Source organism: Anopheles funestus, unplaced genomic scaffold (assembly GCF_943734845.2).
Source record: "Anopheles funestus unplaced genomic scaffold, idAnoFuneDA-416_04 scaffold_32_ctg1, whole genome shotgun sequence".
NCBI lineage: Eukaryota > Metazoa > Arthropoda > Insecta > Diptera > Culicidae > Anopheles > Anopheles funestus.
In genome coordinates, this window is record NW_026045361.1 from 73605 (window position 1) to 86333 (window position 12729).

The 12729-nt window shown below is 47.5% G+C and overlaps 1 long non-coding RNA gene across 1 annotated transcript in view; it reads right to left on the minus strand.

The window, feature by feature from the left end:
- Positions 1 to 9830, minus strand: part of LOC125774578 (uncharacterized) — a 34255-nt gene extending 24425 nt beyond the window's left edge. The window contains exons 1-2 of the long non-coding RNA XR_007421062.1: positions 9577 to 9830; positions 2941 to 4032 (exon numbers count right to left, since the gene is read on the minus strand). This is a non-coding gene — a long non-coding RNA (uncharacterized LOC125774578). The remainder of the gene's footprint in view (positions 1 to 2940; positions 4033 to 9576) is intronic.
- Positions 9831 to 12729: the final 2899 nt, after the last annotated feature.

Genomic DNA, 12729 nt, shown 5'->3' on the forward strand with positions numbered 1-12729 from the left:
CTTAGCCAAGACACTTTAGCCAAGACACATTAGCCAAGACACCTTAGTCAAGACACCTTAGCCAAGACACCTTAGCCGAGACACATTAGCCAAGACACCTAAGCCAAGACACCTTAGCCAAGACACATTAGCCAAGACACCTTAGCCAAGACACCTTAGCCGAGACACATTAGCCAAGACACCTTAGCCAAGACACCTTAGCCAAGACACCTTAGCCAAAACATATTAGCCAAGACACCTTAGCCGAGACACATTAGCCAAGACACATTAGCCAAGACACCTTAGCCAAGACACATTAGCCAAGACACCTTAGCCAAGACACCTTAGCCAAGACACCTTAGCCAAGACACCTTAGCCAAGACACTTTAGCCAAGACACCTTAGCCAAGACACCTTAGCCGAGACACCTTGGCCAAGACACCTTAGCCAAGACACTTTAGCCAAGACACCTTAGCCAAGACACCTTAGCCAAGACACCTTAGCCAACACACATTAGCCAAGACACCTTAGCCAAGACACCTTAGCCAAGACACCTTAGCCAAGACACCTTAGCCAAGACACCTTAGCCAAGACACAATAGCCAAGACACCTTAGCCGAGACACAATAGCCAAGACACCTTAGCCGAGACACATTAGCCAAGACACTTTAGCCAAGACACCTTAGCCGAGACACATTAGCCAAGACACCTTAGCCAAGACACCTTAGCCAAGACACCTTAGCCAAGACACTTTAGCCAAGACACCTTATCCGAGACACATTAGCCAAGACACATTAGCCAAGACACCTTAGCCAAGACACCTTAGCCAAGACACCTTAGCCAAGACACCTTAGCCAAGACACCTTAGCCAAGACACATTAGCCAAGACACATTAGCCAAGACACATTAGCCAAGACACCTTAGCCAAGACACCTTAGCCAAGACACCTTAGCCAAGACACCTTAGCCGAGACACATTAGCCAAGACACATTAGCCAAGACACCTTAGCCAAGACACCTTAGCCAAGACACATTAGCCAAGACACCTTAGCCAAGACACCTTAGCCAAGACACCTTAGCCAAGACACCTTAGCCAAGACACCTTAGCCAAGACACTTTAGCCAAGACACCTTAGCCAAGACACCTTAGCCAAGACACCTTAGCCAAGACACCTTAGCCAAGACACCTTAGCCAAGACACTTTAGCCAAGACACATAAGCCAAGACACCTTAGCCGAGACACCTTAGCCGAGACACATTAGCCAAGACACATTAGCCAAGACACCTTAGCCAAGACACTTTAGCCAAGACACCTTAGCCAAGACACCTTAGCCAAGACACCTTAGCCAAGACACTTAAGCCAAGGCACACTAGCCAACACACCTTAGCCAAGACACCTTAGCCAAGACACCTTAGCCAAGACACATTAGCCAAGACACATTAGCCAAGACACCTTAGCCAAGACACCTTGGCCAAGACACATTAGCCAAGACACATTAGCCAAGACACCTTAGCCAAGACACCTTAGCCAAGACACCTTAGCCAAGACACCTTAGCCAAGACACCTTAGCCAAGACACCTTAGCCAAGACACATTAGCCAAGACACCTTAGCCAAGACACCTTAGCCAAGACACCTTAGCCAAGACACCTTAGCCAAGACACAATAGCCAAGACACCTTAGTCGAGACACAATAGCCAAGACACCTTAGCCGAGACGCATAAGCCAAGACACTTTAGCCAAGACACCTTAGCCGAGACACATTAGCCAAGACACATTAGCCAAGACACATTAGCCAAGACACATTAGCCAAGACACATTAGCCAAGACACATAAGCCAAGACACATTAGCCAAGACACATTAGCCAAGACACCTTAGCCGAGACACCTTGGCCAAGATACCTTAGCCAAGACACTTTAGCCAAGACACCTTAGCCAAGACACCTTAGCCAAGACACCTTAGCCAAGACACATTAGCCAAGACACATTAGCCAAGACACCTTAGCCGAGACACATTAGCCAAGACACCTTAGCCAAGACACCTTAGCCAAGACACATTAGCCAAGACACATTAGCCGAGACACATTAGCCAAGACACCTTAGCCGAGACACCTTAGCCGAGACACCTTAGCCAAGACACATTAGCCAAGACACCTTAGCCAAGACACCTTAGCCAAGACACCTTAGCCAAGACACATTAGCCAAGACACCTTAGCCAAGACACCTTAGCCAAGACACCTTAGCCAAGACACCTTAGCCAAGACACTTTAGCCAAGACACCTTAGCCGAGACACAATAGCCAAGACACCTTAGCCAAGACACCTTAGCCAAGACACTTTAGCCAAGACACATTAGCCAAGACACCTTAGCCGAGACACATTAGCCAAGACACCTTAGCCAAGACACATTAGCCAAGACACATTAGCCAAGACACCTTAGCCAAGACACCTTAGCCAAGACACATTAGCCGAGACACATTAGCCAAGACACATTAGCCAAGACACCTTAGCCAAGACACCTTAGCCAAGACACCTTAGCCGAGACACATTAGCCAAGACACCTTAGCCAAGACACCTTAGCCAAGACACCTTAGCCAAGACACAATAGCCAAGACACCTTAGTCGAGACACAATAGCCAAGACACCTTAGCCGAGACGCATAAGCAAAGACACTTTAGCCAAGACACCTTAGCCGAGACACATTAGCCAAGACACCTTAGCCAAGACACCGTAGCCAAGACACCTTAGCCAAGACACCTTAGCCAAGACACCTTAGCCAAGACACCTTAGCCAAGACACCTTAGCCAAGACACCTTAGCCAAGACACATTAGCCAAGACACATTAGCCAAGACACATTAGCCAAGACACCTTAGCCGAGACACCTTGGCCAAGATACCTTAGCCAAGACACTTTAGCCAAGACACCTTAGCCAAGACACCTTAGCCAAGACACCTTAGCCAAGACACATTAGCCAAGACACCTTAGCCGAGACACATCAGCCAAGACACCTTAGCCAAGACACCTTAGCCAAGACACATTAGCCAAGACACATTAGCCGAGACACATTAGCCAAGACACCTTAGCCGAGACACCTTAGCCGAGACACCTTAGCCAAGACACATTAGCCAAGACACCTTAGCCAAGACACCTTAGCCAAGACACCTTAGCCAAGACACATTAGCCAAGACACCTTAGCCAAGACACCTTAGCCAAGACACCTTAGCCAAGACACCTTAGCCAAGACACTTTAGCCAAGACACCTTAGCCGAGACACAATAGCCAAGACACCTTAGCCAAGACACCTTAGCCAAGACACTTTAGCCAAGACACATTAGCCAAGACACCTTAGCCGAGACACATTAGCCAAGACACCTTAGCCAAGACACATTAGCCAAGACACATTAGCCAAGACACCTTAGCCAAGACACCTTAGCCAAGACACATTAGCCGAGACACATTAGCCAAGACACATTAGCCAAGACACCTTAGCCAAGACACCTTAGCCAAGACACCTTAGCCGAGACACATTAGCCAAGACACCTTAGCCAAGACACCTTAGCCAAGACAACTTATCCAAGACACCTTAGCCGAGACACATTAGCCAAGACACCTTAGCCAAGACACCTTAGCCGAGACACAATAGCCAAGACACCTTAGCCAAGACACCTTAGCCAAGACACCTTAGCCAAGACACCTCAGCCAAGACACTTTAGCCAAGACACCTTAGCCAAGACACCTTAGCCAAGACACATTAGCCAAGACACCTTAGCCAAGACACCTTAGCCGAGACACATTAGCCAAGACACCTTAGCCAAGACACCTTAGCCAAGACACTTTAGCCAAGACACATTAGCCAAGACACCTTAGCCGAGACACATTAGCCAAGACACCTTAGCCGAGACACATTAGCCAAGACACCTTAGCCAAGACACCTTAGCCAAGACACATTAGCCAAGACACCTTAGCCAAAACACATTAGCCAAGACACATAAGCCAAGACACCTTAGCCAAGACACCTTAGCCAAGACACCTTAGCCAAGACACCTTAGCCAAGACACCTTAGCCAAGACACAATAGCCAAGACACATTAGCCAAGACACATTAGCCAAGACACCTTAGCCGAGACACCTTAGCCGAGACACCTTAGCCAAGACACCTTAGCCAAGACACATTAGCCAAGACACCTTAGCCAAGACACCTTAGCCAAGACACCTTAGCCAAGACACAATAGCCTAGACACCTTAGCTGAGACACATTAGCCAAGACACCTTAGCCAAGACACCTTAGCCAAGACACCTTAGCCAAGACACCTTAGCCAAGACACTTTAGCCGAGACACCTTAGCCAAGACACCTTAGCCAAGACACTTTAGCCGAGACACATTAGCCAAGACACAATAGCCAAGACACCTTAGCCGAGACACAATAGCCAAGACACCTTAGCCAAGACACCTTAGCCAAGACACCTTAGCCAAGACACCTTAGCCAAGACACCTTAGCCAAGACACCTTAGCCAAAACACCTTAGCCAAGACACCTTAGCCAAGACACCTTAGCCAAGACACTTTAGCCGAGACACATTAGCCAAGACACCTTAGCCAAGACACCTTAGCCAAGACACCTTAGCCAAGACACCTTAGCCAAGACACTTTAGCCGAGACACCTTAGCCAAGACACCTTAGCCAAGACACCTTAGCCAAGACACCTTAGCCAAGACACCTTAGCCAAGACACTTTAGCCAAGACACATTAGCCAAGACACCTTAGCCGAGACACATTAGCCAAGACACCTTAGCCGAGACACATTAGCCAAGACACCTTAGCCAAGACACCTTAGCCAAGACACATTAGCCATGACACCTTAGCCAAAACACATTAGCCAAGACACATAAGCCAAGACACCTTAGCCAAGACACCTTAGCCAAGACACCTTAGCCAAGACACCTTAGCCAAGACACAATAGCCAAGACACATTAGCCAAGACACATTAGCCAAGACACCTTAGCCGAGACACCTTAGCCGAGACACCTTAGCCAAGACACCTTAGCCAAGACACATTAGCCAAGACACCTTAGCCAAGACACCTTAGCCAAGACACCTTAGCCAAGACACAATAGCCTAGACACCTTAGCCAAGACACCTTAGCCAAGACACCTTAGCCAAGACACCTTAGCCAAGACACCTTAGCCAAGACACCTTAGCCAAGACACCTTAGCCAAGACACTTTAGCCGAGACACATTAGCCAAGACACATAAGCCAAGACACCTTAGCCAAGACACCTTAGCCAAGACACCTTAGCCAAGACACCTTAGCCAAGACACCTTAGCCAAGACACAATAGCCAAGACACATTAGCCAAGACACCTTAGCCAAGACACCTTAGCCAAGACACCTTAGCCAAGACACCTTAGCCAAGACACCTTAGCCGAGACACTTTAGCCAAGACACATTAGCCAAGACACCTTAGCCGAGACACATTAGCCAAGACACCTTAGCCAAGACACCTTAGCCAAGACACCTTAGCCAAGACACCTTAGCCAAGACACTTTAGCCGAGACACCTTAGCCAAGACACCTTAGCCAAGACACTTTAGCCGAGACACATTAGCCAAGACACAATAGCCAAGACACCTTAGCCGAGACACAATAGCCAAGACACCTTAGCCAAGACACCTTAGCCAAGACACCTTAGCCAAGACACCTTAGCCAAGACACCTTAGCCAAGACACCTTAGCCAAGACACCTTAGCCAAGACACCTTAGCCAAGACACCTTAGCCAAGACACCTTAGCCAAGACACTTTAGCCAAGACACCTTAGCCAAGACACCTTAGCCAAGACACCTTAGCCAAGACACTTTAGCCGAGACACCTTAGCCAAGACACCTTAGCCAAGACACCTTAGCCAAGACACCTTAGCCAAGACACCTTAACCAAGACACCTTAGCCAAGACACTTTAGTCAAGACACATTAGCCAAGACACCTTAGCCAAGACACCTTAGCCAAGACACCTTAGCCAAGACACCTTAGCCAAGACACCTTAGCCAAGACACCTTAGCCAAGACACCTTAGCCAAGACACCTTAGCCAAGACACTTTAGCCGAGACGCATTAGCCAAGACACCTTAGCCAAGACACATTAGCCAAGACACATTAGCCAAGACACAATAGCCAAGACACATTAGCCAAGACACATTAGCCAAGACACCTTAGCCAAGACAACTTAGCCAAGACACATTAGCCAAGACACCTTAGCCAAGACACCTTAGCCAAGACACATTAGCCGAGACACATTAGCCAAGACACCTAAGCCAAGACACTTTAGCCAAGACACATTAGCCAAGACACCTTAGCCAAGACACCTTAGCCGAGACACCTTAGCCAAGACACATTAGCCAAGACACCTTAGCCAAGACACCTTAGCCGAGACACCTTAGCCAAGACACATTAGCCAAGACACCTTAGCCAAGACACCTTAGCCAAGACACATTAGCCAAGACACCTAAGCCAAGACACTTTAGCCAAGACACATTAGCCAAGACACCTTAGCCAAGACACCTTAGCCAAGACACATTAGCCAAGACACCTTAGCCAAGACACCTTAGCCAAGACACATTAGCCGAGACACATTAGCCAAGACACCTTAGCCAAGACACCTTAGCCAAGACACATTAGCCAAGACACCTTAGCCGAGACACATTAGCCAAGACACATTAGCCAAGACACATTAGCCAAGACACCTTAGCCAAGACACCTTAGCCAAGACACCTTAGCCAAGACACAATAGCCAAGACACTTTAGCCAAGACACATTAGCCAAGACACCTTAGCCAAGACACCTTAGCCAAGACACATTAGCCAAGACACATAAGCCAAGACACCTTAGCCAAGACACCTTAGCCAAGACACATTAGCCGAGACACATTAGCCAAGACACCTTAGCCAAGACACCTTAGCCAAGACACATTAGCCAAGACACCTTAGCCGAGACACATTAGCCAAGACACCTTAGCCAAGACACCTTAGCCAAGACACCTTAGCCGAGACACTTTAGCCGAGACACCTTAGCCAAGACACCTTAGCCAAGACACATTAGCCAAGACACCTTAGCCAAGACACCTTAGCCAAGACACCTTAGCCAAGACACTTTAGCCGAGACACCTTAGCCAAGACACCTTAGCCAAGACACTTTAGCCGAGACACATTAGCCAAGACACAATAGCCAAGACACCTTAGCCGAGACACAATAGCCAAGACACCTTAGCCAAGACACCTTAGCCAAGACACCTTAGCCAAGACACCTTAGCCAAGACACCTTAGCCAAGACACCTTAGCCAAGACACCTTAGCCAAGACACCTTAGCCAAGACACCTTAGCCAAGACACCTTAGCCAAGACACCTTAGCCAAGACACTTTAGCCGAGACACATTAGCCAAGACACCTTAGCCAAGACACCTTAGCCAAGACACCTTAGCCAAGACACCTTAGCCAAGACACCTTAGCCAAGACACTTTAGCCGAGACACCTTAGCCAAGACACCTTAGCCAAGACACCTTAGCCAAGACACCTTAGCCAAGACACTTTAGCCAAGACACATTAGCCAAGACACTTTAGCCGAGACACCTTAGCCAAGACACCTTAGCCAAGACACATTAGCCAAGACACCTTAGCCAAGACACCTTAGCCAAGACACCTTAGCCAAGACACCTTAGCCGAGACACTTTAGCCGAGACACCTTAGCCAAGACACCTTAGCCAAGACACATTAGCCAAGACACCTTAGCCAAGACACCTTAGCCAAGACACCTTAGCCAAGACACTTTAGCCGAGACACCTTAGCCAAGACACCTTAGCCAAGACACTTTAGCCGAGACACATTAGCCAAGACACAATAGCCAAGACACCTTAGCCGAGACACAATAGCCAAGACACCTTAGCCAAGACACCTTAGCCAAGACACCTTAGCCAAGACACCTTAGCCAAGACACCTTAGCCAAGACACCTTAGCCAAGACACCTTAGCCAAGACACCTTAGCCAAGACACCTTAGCCAAGACACCTTAGCCAAGACACTTTAGCCGAGACACATTAGCCAAGACACCTTAGCCAAGACACCTTAGCCAAGACACCTTAGCCAAGACACCTTAGCCAAGACACTTTAGCCGAGACACCTTAGCCAAGACACCTTAGCCAAGACACCTTAGCCAAGACACCTTAGCCAAGACACCTTAGCCAAGACACTTTAGCCAAGACACATTAGCCAAGACACCTTAGCCGAGACACATTAGCCAAGACACCTTAGCCGAGACACATTAGCCAAGACACCTTAGCCAAGACACCTTAGCCAAGACACATTAGCCAAGACACCTTAGCCAAAACACATTAGCCAAGACACATAAGCCAAGACACCTTAGCCAAGACACCTTAGCCAAGACACCTTAGCCAAGACACCTTAGCCAAGACACCTTAGCCAAGACACAATAGCCAAGACACATTAGCCAAGACACATTAGCCAAGACACCTTAGCCGAGACACCTTAGCCGAGACACCTTAGCCAAGACACCTTAGCCAAGACACATTAGCCAAGACACCTTAGCCAAGACACCTTAGCCAAGACACCTTAGCCAAGACACAATAGCCTAGACACCTTAGCTGAGACACATTAGCCAAGACACCTTAGCCAAGACACCTTAGCCAAGACACCTTAGCCAAGACACCTTAGCCAAGACACTTTAGCCGAGACACCTTAGCCAAGACACCTTAGCCAAGACACTTTAGCCGAGACACATTAGCCAAGACACAATAGCCAAGACACCTTAGCCGAGACACAATAGCCAAGACACCTTAGCCAAGACACCTTAGCCAAGACACCTTAGCCAAGACACCTTAGCCAAGACACCTTAGCCAAGACACCTTAGCCAAGACACCTTAGCCAAGACACCTTAGCCAAGACACTTTAGCCGAGACACATTAGCCAAGACACCTTAGCCAAGACACCTTAGCCAAGACACCTTAGCCAAGACACCTTAGCCAAGACACTTTAGCCGAGACACCTTAGCCAAGACACCTTAGCCAAGACACCTTAGCCAAGACACCTTAGCCAAGACACCTTAACCAAGACACCTTAGCCAAGACACTTTAGTCAAGACACATTAGCCAAGACACCCTAGCCAAGACACCTTAGCCAAGACACCTTAGCCAAGACACCTTAGCCAAGACACCTTAGCCAAGACACCTTAGCCAAGACACTTTAGCCGAGACGCATTAGCCAAGACACCTTAGCCAAGACACCTTAGCCAAGACACATTAGCCAAGACACATTAGCCAAGACACAATAGCCAAGACACATTAGCCGAGACACATTAGCCAAGACACCTTAGCCAAGACACATTAGCCAAGACACCTAAGCCAAGACACTTTAGCCAAGACACATTAGCCAAGACACCTTAGCCAAGACACCTTAGCCAAGACACATTAGCCAAGACACCTTAGCCAAGACACCTTAGCCAAGACACATTAGCCGAGACACATTAGCCAAGACACCTTAGCCAAGACACCTTAGCCAAGACACATTAGCCAAGACACCTTAGCCGAGACACATTAGCCAAGACACATTAGCAAAGACACATTAGCCAAGACACCTTAGCCAAGACACCTTAGCCAAGACACCTTAGCCAAGACACAATAGCCAAGACACTTTAGCCAAGACACATTAGCCAAGACACCTTAGCCAAGACACCTTAGCCAAGACACATTAGCCAAGACACATAAGCCAAGACACCTTAGCCAAGACACCTTAGCCAAGACACATTAGCCGAGACACATTAGCCAAGACACCTTAGCCAAGACACCTTAGCCAAGACACATTAGCCAAGACACCTTAGCCGAGACACATTAGCCAAGACACCTTAGCCAAGACACCTTAGCCAAGACACCTTAGCCGAGACACTTTAGCCGAGACACCTTAGCCAAGACACCTTAGCCAAGACACATTAGCCAAGACACCTTAGCCAAGACACCTTAGCCAAGACACATTAGCCGAGACACCTTAGCCGAGACACCTTAGCCAAGACACCTTAGCCAAGACACCTTAGCCAAGACACCTTAACCAAGACACCTTAGCCAAGACACAATAGCCAAGACACCTTAGCCAAGACACCTTAGCCAAGACACTTTAGCCAAGACACCTTAGCCAAGACACCTTAGCCAAGACACCTTAGCCAAGACACCTTAGCCAAGACACCTTAGCCAAGACACTTTAGCCAAGGCACACTAGCCAACACACCTTAGCCAAGACACCTTAGCCAAGACACATTAGCCAAGACACCTTAGCCAAGACACCTTAGCCAAGACACCTTAGCCAAGACACCTTAGCCAAGACACCTTAGCCAAGACACAATAGCCAAGACACCTTAGCCGAGACACAATAGCCAAGACACCTTAGCCGAGACACATTAGCCAAGACACTTTAGCCAAGACACCTTAGCCGAGACACATTAGCCAAGACACCTTAGCCAAGACACCTTAGCCAAGACACCTTAGCCAAGACACCTTAGCCAAGACACCTTAGCCAAGACACCTTAGCCGAGACACATTAGCCAAGACACCTTAGCCAAGACACCTTAGCCAAGACACCTTAGCCAAGACACCTTAGCCAAGACACATTAGCCAAGACACCTTAGCCAAGACACCTTAGCCAAGACAACTTAGCCAAGACACCTTAGCCAAGACACTTTAGCCAAGACACCTTAGCCAAGACACCTTAGCCAAGACACCTTAGCCAAGACACCTTAGCCAAGACACCTTAGCCAAGACACCTTAGCCAAGACACATTAGCCAAGACACCTTAGCCAAGACACTTTAGCCAAGACACCTTAGCCAAGACACCTTAGCCAAGACACCTTAGCCAAGACACTTAAGCCAAGGCATACTAGCCAACACACCTTAGCCAAGACACCTTAGCCAAGACACATAAGCCAAGACACATTAGCCAAGACACATTAGCCAAGACACCTTAGCCAAGACACCTTGGCCAAGACACATTAGCCAAGACACCTTAGCCAAGACACCTTAGCCAAGACACCTTAGCCAAGACACCTTAGCCAAGACACCTTAGCCAAGACACCTTAGCCGAGACACATTAGCCAAGACACCTTAGCCAAGACACCTTAGCCAAGACACCTTAGCCAAGACACCTTAGCCAAGACACCTTAGCCAAGACACAATAGCCAAGACACCTTAGTCGAGACACAATAGCCAAGACACCTTAGCCGAGACGCATAAGCCAAGACACTTTAGCCAAGACACCTTAGCCGAGACACATTAGCTGTTACGGACGCGACAAAATTCACAAGCGTACGCGTGAGAACATTCGAACTATAATAAGAAAGGAAAATTGTTTACTTTCACCAGGCAGGAGGCATGCGAGGTTAATCAATAGCTGGCATTGAAAAATGTCACATAGGGTTTGGATTAGACCAAATTAGATAAGAACATTGGAAAGGTTTGTTCTACGGCAATCAAATCACGCGTTGCGTAGGTCAAGCGAAGAAGGTCTAAAATGGAAAAAGAATAACCGACTCGAATGCGTTCAACTCAGGGTAAGGAACGCATGTGCAGCACAATGACCTGCTTTCAATAGCATAAACATTTAATTACTTGGATGCAAATAAACTAAAGGGTTTAGGATAGAGCACCAAAACAGAACCTAGCCATGTGTTTATTTAGGATGAAACCACAGGAAAGAACAATGCGATCTATTGCCAGCACCTTGCGGTAGGCAAGCAAGTAATAAACACACCACAAGGATTGGCTTGTTCGAGCCTTGATATTTTAAACAATCGATTACCCGGAATAGTTAGGAATAGGGCATCTTGAAATGCTAATATCAATAAGGTACCGAAACGGGTAAACAGCACCCATCTACGAACGAGAGGAAAACAAATAGCGATAAGCGCCATACGCCCGCAAGCCGTAGCATATGGCAGGCAATAATAAACTTGCACTTGATCCTTAAAACAATTCCATCGGGTAGCCGCTTGCATCTGAGTAACGTACGCACAGTAGCGGTAAGGAAACACGCGCCTATGCGCTCGGTGCAATTAACTAAACAAGGCCGAATCGGATCGCATTACAGAATCCTAAACTAACATTAGGAGGTAAACTAGGAATTTACCCTTACGTTCTTGAAACTAACACACACTTACTGCGTGTAGAATAAGAACTAATACCATTAAACTTTGTTAGTATATAAGCTGGATAATTTTCAATAAAACGTCACTTGTTATCCGAACTTGGAACTTACGAGTCTTTTCTGTAGGCGATTCGAGCGGCACTCCACATTAGGAATTGATATTGAGTTTTCAATACACAGCCTACTGTCAGAACTGCTCAATCGCCGATCTACGGAAAATAGCCTATCAACGGCAAAAGAAACTTGCGCAAGAAGTTTCCAGTTGACTATCCTTCGCGTAGTCAACTTAATACGGCGGACCGTAGTCCGATTTGTTCCCGTCAGTAACAAATGGTGGCTCCAGAGAGGAGTTTGCAATAGCTTGCGCGAAATTGCATTCTCTGTGATCGAATCACGAAAAAGTAAGGTGTGCTGTCGCCAAAAGAACAGCAATATAGTTCTGTGTATATTAATTGACTAGTGAAGACGGTTAAAAAGTGATTAAGCGTCGCAACAATCTAAGTCAGTACAAGAACAGAACTTTCAGTAATGCAGTTACAAGTGACGTTAAAACTGATGGTGAAAAATTGATAA